This window comes from Ornithorhynchus anatinus, chromosome 5 (assembly GCF_004115215.2).
Source record: "Ornithorhynchus anatinus isolate Pmale09 chromosome 5, mOrnAna1.pri.v4, whole genome shotgun sequence".
NCBI lineage: Eukaryota > Metazoa > Chordata > Mammalia > Monotremata > Ornithorhynchidae > Ornithorhynchus > Ornithorhynchus anatinus.
In genome coordinates this window covers 84,132,770-84,142,848 of record NC_041732.1, presented here as the reverse complement: position 1 = coordinate 84,142,848, position 10,079 = coordinate 84,132,770, and the positions used below count along the sequence as shown (strand labels likewise).

The window sequence follows — 10,079 nt, the reverse complement described above, 5'->3', positions numbered from 1 at the left end:
CGTGGGGCTCACAGTCTTAATCCCCATTTTACAGATGGGGTACCTGAGGCACAGAGAAGTGAAGTGACTTGCCCAAAGTCACACAGCTGACAAGTGGCAGAGCTGGGATTCGAACCCATGACCTCTGACTCCAAAGCCCATGCTCTTTCCACTGAGCCACGCTGCTTCTCATAATATTTTGTCAGAATACAATGCTTTGTGGGAAGTGAACTCTTTAACTCTATTAAAAATTGGTAGAGATGCCGGGGATCGAACCCAGGGCCTCATACATGTAAAGCATGCGCTCTACCACTGAGCTACATCCTTTTCTTCTCCCCAGAAAACATCCCTAGCAACTACTACCTCACTGTTTCTACACCAGCTATGCTTTTATGCACACATAACACTCATACATATTGACTAACAATATACTAACTATTTAAGCATATGTCCATTTTTCTGGTCTTCTAGCTGAAAAGTACTTTGTGGCTCTCTTCTATTAATGCCTTGAGGGCAGAGATCACATCTTTTCTATTTTACTATCCCAAGTGCTTAGAACAGTTCTCAGTAAATACTATTGAGTGATTGAGCTCTCTACTGATGGACATCACTCCATACTCTTCTTACTGCATCATAGCCTCTCCTCTGTGGAGAACTTTCATATCCAGCGAACTGCTCTCGCTATCTTCAGAGCCCTACTGAAATCAGTTCCCCTTGAGGAGACATTCCCTGATTAATTTTGAGCCTTCCCCATCTCTTACCATAATGATCTGCCTAAATTCTTCACTTCTCCCTACCTTAAAAAAAATCCTTCCTTCTACACTAGACTTATCCTAAAAAAATCCTTCATTGACCCCATGGTTTCCTCCTAACAGTCCATTCCAAGCTCCTCCAGTGAGTTGTTTACACCCATTGCCTCCACTTCCTCCCTCCAATTCTCTTCATGACCCCATGTGATCTGGTTTTCTCCCCTTCCAGGTTTGTCTTCTCTCAGGTCCCTGATGACCTGTTTCTTGCCAAATTCAGTAGCCTCTCCTCCATATTAATCCACCTTGACCTCTCCACTGCCTTCAACATTGTGGATCACCCCTTTATAAGTTTGGCTTCCACAACACTACTCACTTGAGGCTCTTTCAATCTCTGGACTCTCCTTCTCAGTCTCTTTCAAGAGTGTCAGGTCTATCTGATCTGACAACTCAAGGATCAGTTCTGCATCATCTTCTACATCCACTTCCTTAGAGGACTCCTGACTTCACCCATGACTTCAACTACTATCTCTGTATGGATGATTAACAAATTTACCTCTCCAACCCTGGTATCTCTCCATCACACACCTGCATTTCCTCCTGCCTTCAGAACATCTCTACTTAGATGTCCTGCCAATACTTCAAATTTAGCATATATGAAACAGAACTCATCTTCCTGCTTTCCCCCTGATGTCTTTACCATCACTGTAGACAACAGGACCATCCTTCCTATTTCATAGCCTATGAACTTGGCTTTATCCTCAACTCATCCTTCTCGTTCACCCTCATGTTCAATCTGTCACCGAATCTCATCAGTTCTTCCTTCACAGTATCTCTAGAATCTGGTTCCTTTCTTGCCGACTGAACTGCTACCATGCTGATTCAAGCATTTCTTGCCTTGATTACTGTATCAGATTCCTCATTGTGTAGTCTCCCCCAACTCCAGTCCTTACTCTGCTGCATGAAACATTTTTTTTTACAAAAAAGAGCATGACATCTCCCCACTCTTCAGAAACTTCTAATGGCTGCCACATCTCCACATCAAACAGAAGCTCCTGACCATTGCCCTTATGACACTCAATCACCTCTCCCCTTCCATCCTAACCTCACTTATCTCCCACTACAAACCAGCCCACACACCTTGCTTCTCCACTGCTTACCTGCTCACTGCAACTCAGTTTCATCTAGTTTGTTACCTACTCCTTGCCCACATCCTCCCTCTATCCTGGAACTACCTCAGTCAAATCAGCTTTAGATTTTACTAGATTTTGAGGTGGCAAGATAACCCCTTTTGAGATACTTCTGGGAAAGATGAGAGAGTCAAAGAAGATGCATGAAGAGAGAGAGACTGGAGAGGAGCAGGGGAGTTTTGGGAGATCATGCCTGATGGCTTCAATTTTATCAATAAAATACATGATCAGATCATTAGGGGGAAAATGTAGGGGTGGAGGTGAGTTCAAGGACCAGTTAAATATCTGAAACAGCTGGTGTGAGCAAAGGGCATGGGAGCCAATAAGGATGGCGAAATATTGTTGCCAGGTGGAGGAAAGTACAGAATAAAAAGCAGGTGAGGATGAGTTTTTAATGGTTGAGGTCAGCCTGATGTCTGGATTTCTCCCAACAGCACTTTACAGATTGAGCACATGAGCAAAGGAAGTGTACTATGGAGGTGATCCGGGGCTGTGGTTTGGTGGTATTTGATTAGAGGGACAAGGGAGTGAGTTCAACTGAGAGGATGGGATTGAGGGAGTCACTTTTTGAATCAAGAGAAGGTAATATGAGTATAGAGTTTAAATGGGACACTATGACTAGAAATTTTGAGGGGATCAAAAGATTGGGGGTTTCTATGGGAGCACAGGATAGCTTTGTGGGGAACGTGTGTGGGGGAGAGAAGGTGGTGAGGAGGTTATGGTCAGAGGAATTTCAAAGTTGAATTTCAAAGTTTGGACAGTGACTAGGGATGATGAAATCAAGTCTGTGCCCAAGTTGGTGATTGGATGAGGTGGGAAGGAGCATAAAGTCACTGGAGTTGAGGAGTGAAAGAAAGGAGACAGGGAAGAGTTGTCAGGAATATCCACATTGATATCGAAATTCCTAAGGATCGATGTAGGGATGGATAAAGGGAGAAGGAGAGTGAGAAAGGGATCAAATGTGTTCAGAAAGTTGGAGAAGGAGTTTAAGGGGCAGTAGATACTACGACTATTAACTAGAGTGTGTAGTAGAGACTGTGAGCCTGTCATTGGGCAGGGATTGTCTCTATTTGTTGTCGAATTGTACATTCCAAGCGCTTAGTACAGTGCTCTGCACATAGTAAGCGCTCAAATACTATTGAATGAATAGGTTCGAACTCTGACTCTGCCATTTGTCAGCTGTGTGACTGTGGACAAGTCACTTCACTTCTCTGTGCCTCAGTTACGCCATCTGTAAAATGGGGGTTAACTGAGAGCCTCACGTGGGACAACCTGATTACCCTCTATCTACCCCAGCACTTAGAACAGTGCTCTGCACATAGTAAGTGCTTAACAAATACCAACATTATTATTATTATTATTAATAGAGACGGGTGATAAGGATTTCAGAGGGAGGGCTGGGGTAGGTCGAATGGTGTGAAAGTGACACTGGGAGCAAGAAAGAAATCATCTGGAGTGTTTCTTGGAGAGAGTGTGGAGGGTCACATGCTGGTCCTAGATGCCTTTATGCCTACACCTAAGGTTCATGGGGTTCCTCTAGGGGAAGGTTTGGTTCTAGCTGGCTGGACTACCAAATTGAGCCCTTTGGAACTCTTGGAGCCGGTTTGCAAGTCAGCAGCTCTCAGTGAGAGAAAGCAGATTTCTGTCTGCTCCATATTCTGGGGTTATAAAAATTGCTTTAAGTTCATAAAGCATCCTTTATTGAACCGTCAGGCAAATATGCCAGACGGGCTCAGCTCTTCCAGCTGTGAGTAGTGGAGCTCCTACTTGAATGCAGAATAGCAGATGCTCTCCACAGCTTTGAAGGAGGAAATAGGCTATTTACTTTCAGGGCTGAAATTGGAGAGGCTTGCTTTTTTCCAAGAGTTCTAAAAATTCAGATCCATATTAAAATCTGGAACAAGTAGGTCAATCAATCAACAATATTTATTGACTACTTAATCTGTGTAGAGCAGTGTACTGAGAAGCTGTGTGGACTAGTGGATAGAGCGTGGGCCTGGGAGTCAGAAGGACCTGGATTCTAATTCCAGCCCCGCCACTTGTCAGCTGTATGATCTTGGGCAAACCACTTCTCTGTGCCTCATACATAAAGTGGAGATTGACTGTGAGCCCCATATAAGAAAGGCACTGTATCCAACCTGACTTCTTTGCCTTCACCCCAGCACTTAGTACAGTGCCTGGCACATAGTAACTGCTTAATAAATGCCACAGTTATTATAGCATAGCATTGTAGACCCAATCCTTGCCTTTAAGGAGATTACAGTCAATCAAGGGTGACAGTATAATAATATACAGTAAAGGAAAACAATAGAGATCAAATATATGTACCCAAATGACTCTACTGTCTCTCTTTATCTCTGTATTGTACTTTCCCAAGTGCTTAGTACAATTTTCTGCAAACAGTAAGTGCTCAATAAATATGATTGAATGAATGACGAGGGGTGAGTACCCAGTGGAAGTGCTGAAGTAGCAGTGTGGGGAAAATTGGATGTACAGTCCTTCTCTGATTCCATTTTTCCACTGGGCCTGTGTATTCAGAGAATTCTTGCATCCTATTTGATTCCTAATAGAGAGCAGGTCTGTTTAGCACTTGTGGTGAGCTTGGTAGAGGCAGAAATGGAGACAGTGCCTGATCTCAAGGAAGTACGACTACAGTGAAACCAGAGCAAAAACACCATGTTTATGTCTGTCGGTATAGGACAGAGTTTTGTTGTCAAAAATGCTAATGCAGATTCCTCTGCTGCTGATGTCCTGTGGTTGACTGTTTCTTTCTGCTTCTTCAGCCTTTGAAGGTATTCATCAGGTGTCCTGGTCCCCACCTTCATAGAAGTCCATCCCCTAGAGATTGGAAAGCAGCAAATACAGCCTTGATGGCGAATGACTCTAAAAGTGATCCAACAGGTAATGATTTGTTTTTCTTTGTAGCTTCTGACACCAACAATGATTTGCAAAAGTTCCTGGATAACTGCTCTAGGAATTTTGGTGGTATTTTGCTCCCTGAACTGAAAAGATCCCAAAGCATCATGAGAAATGTCCTTCTTTTCCTGTTGTGTTTTCAAGCATGAATGCCTGCAATAGTTTATTACCCAGGCCTAAACTCAAGAAGGCTGACTCCAAGAAGAAATCATCAACTCATAGAGTTCCCTTCCATTCCTAGAAGATTTGCTTGGGCATCTAGAGACTGGGATTTTAATGGGGGCACAACCTTTTCTTGTGGTTAATGGATACCAGCTGGAATTCTCAGTAGATTTTTTTTTTCTTCTGCAGCCCACTGAGGTCATGTTCCAAATTCAGTAATGAAGGAAAGTGCAAATCAATTGTATTTGAGCACTCACTGTGTCCTGAGCACTGTACTAAGCACTTGGAGGAGTACAATGTAAAAATAAGTTAGTGGACACATTCCTTCTAGACCATAAGCTTGTTTTGGGCAGGGAAAGTGTCTGCTAATTCTGTTGTATTGTGCTCAGTAAAGTGCACAAAGTAAGTGCTCACTAAAACCATTGATTGATTAAAAGGAAGTGGTTGCTGACCAGAGTTGAGAAAAATGCCATTGGAGACCATCAGGATGGAGAAGGAGGTGTTAAGGGGGAGGTGTTGGAAGAGGAGACTCTGATAAAGATGTGAAGAAATATACTTGAGTTGAAGGTGATGAAAGTAGTGTCCAGTGTAGGAGGATAAAGGAGCAGTGGAAATGAAGGGGAGCAACAACAGAAGAGAGACATGCAGAAATGGAAAGGAATGTCTCGAACACCAACAAAATGAAGAAGGGAAACCATGGGGGTAGTCTCAAGGGTTGAGGAGGCAGCACTAGGTGGTGTCTAGTCTTCCTGTGGACTGATGTGCGTGTGGTAGCTACAAGCTGGAGGAAATGGCTTCTTGAATACCCCCAACCTTGGGTGAACCTAGGATCTCATTAAAAATAATACCAAAAAAGCATGAGACCCTCAGCAGTGCAATTAATAAACTACACTGGTAGACCACCCAGCTCTGAAATTTGGTCTCAAACAGCAGCTACAGAATGTTTGGGGCAGCACTGTGATGGCTTCCTTCTTTGGCATCAATCTTTATCAGTCAATCCACCAATGGTATGGATGGAGTGCTTACTGCGTGCTGAACACTGTACTGTTTGTGGTAGTACAACAGAGTAGGCAGACACACTTTCTGTCCATAAGGAGTTTACAGTCTAGAGGGGAAGACAGACATCAATATAAGTAAATGAATTATGGATATGTAAAGTGATGAGGCTGAGGTTGGGGAGAATATCAAATGCTGAAAAGGGACTAATCAAAATGCATAAACAGTGCAGAAGGGAGAGGGGGTGCTTAATTGGGGAACACCTCTTGGTGGAGATATGATTTTAATCAGGCTTTGAAGAGGGGGAGAGTGGTGGATCTGTCCCTTATGAAAGGTCTAAAATTCCAGGTCAGAGGGAGGATGTGGGCAGGTGAAATGGATTAGACTGAAATACGGTGAATAAACTGGTGTTGGAGGAAAGAAATATGCAGAATGGGTTGTAGTAGGAAATCGGCAAGATGAAGTACATGGGAGTGAGTTGATTGAGGCTCGAAAGACTATGGTAAGGAGTATCTGATTTGATGCAGAGGTGGATGAGAAACCAGTGGAGGATCCTGAGGAGAGAGGAAATGTGGATTGACCCTTTTTTATGATTCAGGCAGCAGAGTGAAGTATAGGCTAGAATGGGGAGAGACAGGAGACAGGGAATTTAGCAAGGAGGCTGACTCAGTAGTAAAGGTAAGCTAAGGTAAGTTCTTGGATCATCAAGGTAGCAGTTTGGATGGAGAGGAAAGGGTAGATTTTAGCAATGTTGTGAAGGTAGAACTGATAGGATTTAGTGACAGACTATATTGGTTGAATGAGGGAGATGAGTTGAGGATAATGCTAGGGTTACAGGTTTTTGAGATGGGAAGAACTGTGGTGTTATTTACAGTGATGGAGAAATAGATGGAGAATGTGAGTTTGAGATGGAAGATGAGGAATTCTGTTTTGGTTATGATTAGTTTGTAGTGTTTGAGACATCCAGATAGAGATGTCCGTGACTACAGGAAAGGAGGAAGATCAGGGCTGAAGAGGGAAATCCATGTAGAGATGGTAGTTGAAGCCGTGTGAGTGAATGAGTTCTCCAAGAGAGTGGCTGCAGTTGGAGAATGGAAGGAATCCCAGAACTGAGCTTTGAAGGACCTCCCTCTCGGAACCCAGAACTGAGCTTTGAAGGACCTCCCTCTCCGCCCATTGTCAGAGGGTGGGAAGTAGAGGAGTCCATGAAAGAGACATAGAAGGAGTGGTCAGAGAGATAGGAGGAAAGTGTCAGTGAAGCAAAGGCTGGGTAATTTTTCCAGGAGAAGGGGGTAATCCACAGTGCCCAAAGCAGCTGGGAGGTCAAGGAGATTTATGATGGAGTAGAGGTCATTGAAACTGTCAAGAAGAAGGTCTTTTTGGTGTTCTTAGAGAGAGCAGTTTCTGTGAAGTGAGAGGCAGAAACCAGATTGGGGGTGAACAAGGAGAGAATCCGGGGACCCAAAGAGGAGGCAATGGGTATAGAAAGCTTGCTCGAGTTGGGAGAGGAGTAGTAGTTGGGAGATTAGATGAGTGGAGGGAGAGGAGGTGAGAGATTTCCTCTTGAGTTCCTATTGGGAAAGATGGGAGAATCAAAAAGGGTGCAGGTGGAGGGAGGAACTGGAGAGAAGCAAGGGAGATTTTGAGAAAATCAAGTCTGATTAATTCTATTTTATCAACAAAGTATGGGAAAAAGATAGGTGATTAGAGTTAGAAAGGACAGGGGGTTGAAGATGGAGTTAAGTGTCTGGAACAGCTGGTGCGGGCAATGGGTATGAAAGTCAAAGTTGAAGTATTGTTGTTGAGTGGAATAATAATAATTGTATTAAGCACTTATGTGCTACACACTGCTCAAAGCACTGGGGTAGATACAAGATAATCAGGATGAACACAGTCCCTGTCCCACATGGGGCTCACAGTCTTAATCCTCATTTTAGAGATGAGACACAGAGAAGTGAAATGACTTGCCCAGGGTCACACAGCAGAAAAGTCCTGAAGTGGGGATTAGAACCTATGTCCTATGACTCCCAGGCCCATGCTCTTGCTACTAGGGCATGCTACTTCTGGCAGAATTAAAGCAGGTGAGGATGAAACTTCACGGTCAAAGGTCCATCCATTACCCACCTGTACCCCAACTGTTCAATCTAATAACTAAAACACTTGTCCTTGAAATTATCCATATTTAATTAATAGTATTTGGAAAGCACTAAGTACATGGCAAGCACTGTATTAAGTGCTGGCTTAGATGGATGAGCATATTCCATATTCCTCTGGAATCCATTGGGAATTTCTGACCTGCACATCTTCCTGAAATAACAAATGCCATGTATTTACCACCCTCCAGGCGAAGTGCTTGCTTTCGTTTGGTTTTTAACTTCTCAACTTCAATGTTTGCTCCTCTTACCCTGGTCCTGAGGGATGTAGAGAATAAATTTAGGATTGTCCCATCCCTGGCCTTTACAAATTTGTAAAATTTAATCATGTCCAATTTCAGCTGTGGGTTTTCTTGAAGAACCTTAGCACAGTGTATAGGATTTTGGGCAGTGCTCTCCACAAAGTGCTTAAAGTGGTAGCCTCTCCATTCCCTGGTTATTGCGATCACCCTTCTCTGTGCCTGCTGCATTTTGCCCTTTCTTGTATTTGGAGACGTCAGATAGCAGTTTGTTGCAGTTGTAGATAAAATGTGCTTGCAGTTGTAGATAAATTGTGCTTTTCTGTAATTATTTTGTTTGTTAAGCACTTAGTTTGTGCCAAGCATTAGCACTGTTCTTAGCACTGGGGTAGATGCAAGTTAATCATCTCGAACATAACCCCTGTCTCACGTGGGGCTTACAGTCTAAGTAGAAAGGGAGAAGAGAGTAATTACATCCCCATTTTATAAGTGAGGAGACTGAAGCACAAAGAAGTGAAGTGACTTTCCTGAGATCACACAGCAAGCAATGTGCAGTCAGGATTAGAACCCAGATCCTCTGACTCCTAGACTGTGCCACTTCCACAAGACCACAGTGCTTCTCATAGAGTTAACAGGTAGATACAAGATAATCTGTTTGTACAGGATAATGTACAAGATACAACATAATCTGTTAGGAAAGCAGCGTGGCTTAGTGGAAAGAGCATGGACTTGGGAGTCAGAGGTCATGTGTTCTCATCCCAGCTCTGCCACTTGTTAGCTGTGTGACTTTGGGCAAGTCACTTCTTCTCTCTGTGCCTCAGTTACTTCATCTGCAAAATGGGGATTGACTGTGAGCCCCATATGGGACAACCTGATTACCTTGTATCTACTTCAACACTTAGAACAGTGCTTGGGACATAGCGCATATCATCATTCATTCATTTACTAGCATTTGAGTGCTTACTATGTGCAGAGCACTGTACTAAGCGCTTGGAATGTACAAATCGGTAACAGATACAGTCCCTGACCTTTGACGGGCTTACAGTCTAATCGGTTTGCAGTCTAATATCATTATTATTATGATTATTATTATTATTACATAGTCTCTGTTCCACGAGGGACTCCCAGGCTAAGTAGGAAGGCATACGATTTAATCCCTATTTTACAGATGAGGAGTCTGAGGCACAGAAAAGTTATGTGCCCAAGGTCACACAGTACACAAGTGCCTGTGTCCAACCTGATTAACTTACATTTACCCAAGCACTTAGAACACTGCTCAACACTTAGTAAGCACTTAACAAATATAATAATGGTAATGATGATGATAATCAGTTGGAGCAGCATTAGAACCCAGATCCTAAATACGTTAGTGTTCTGCACCTAGTAGATGCTCAATAAATATCGATTCACTGATTTATTGATCTATTGTTTTGTATTTTCAAGCACTTAGTATAGTGGTCTGCACACAATAAACTCTAACAATAGCAATGTTGGACTGATTCTGGATAATGCCTGGTCTTTCTGGTTGCTGCAAACACATTGGAATGATGGTTTGGAAGAATGGTCAATGGTGAATCAGAAATCTCTTTCCTAGGGCTTGTTGTGATGCTTGAATTTGGAACAGGATAAGGAGGAGGGGAGTGATGAATATCTCCCAATAAAAAAAATCTTATTTCTGCTTGAATATGGTAATTTGTT

The 10,079-nt window shown here is 43.0% G+C and overlaps 1 non-coding gene across 1 annotated transcript; it reads right to left on the bottom strand.

Annotated features, from left to right (window-relative positions):
* Nucleotides 1-234: 234 nt before the first annotated feature.
* On the bottom strand, nucleotides 235-306 carry TRNAV-UAC. Its single transcript has one exon. It is a non-coding gene; the product is annotated as a tRNA-Val (tRNA).
* Between the last annotated feature and the right edge of the window lie 9,773 nt (nucleotides 307-10,079).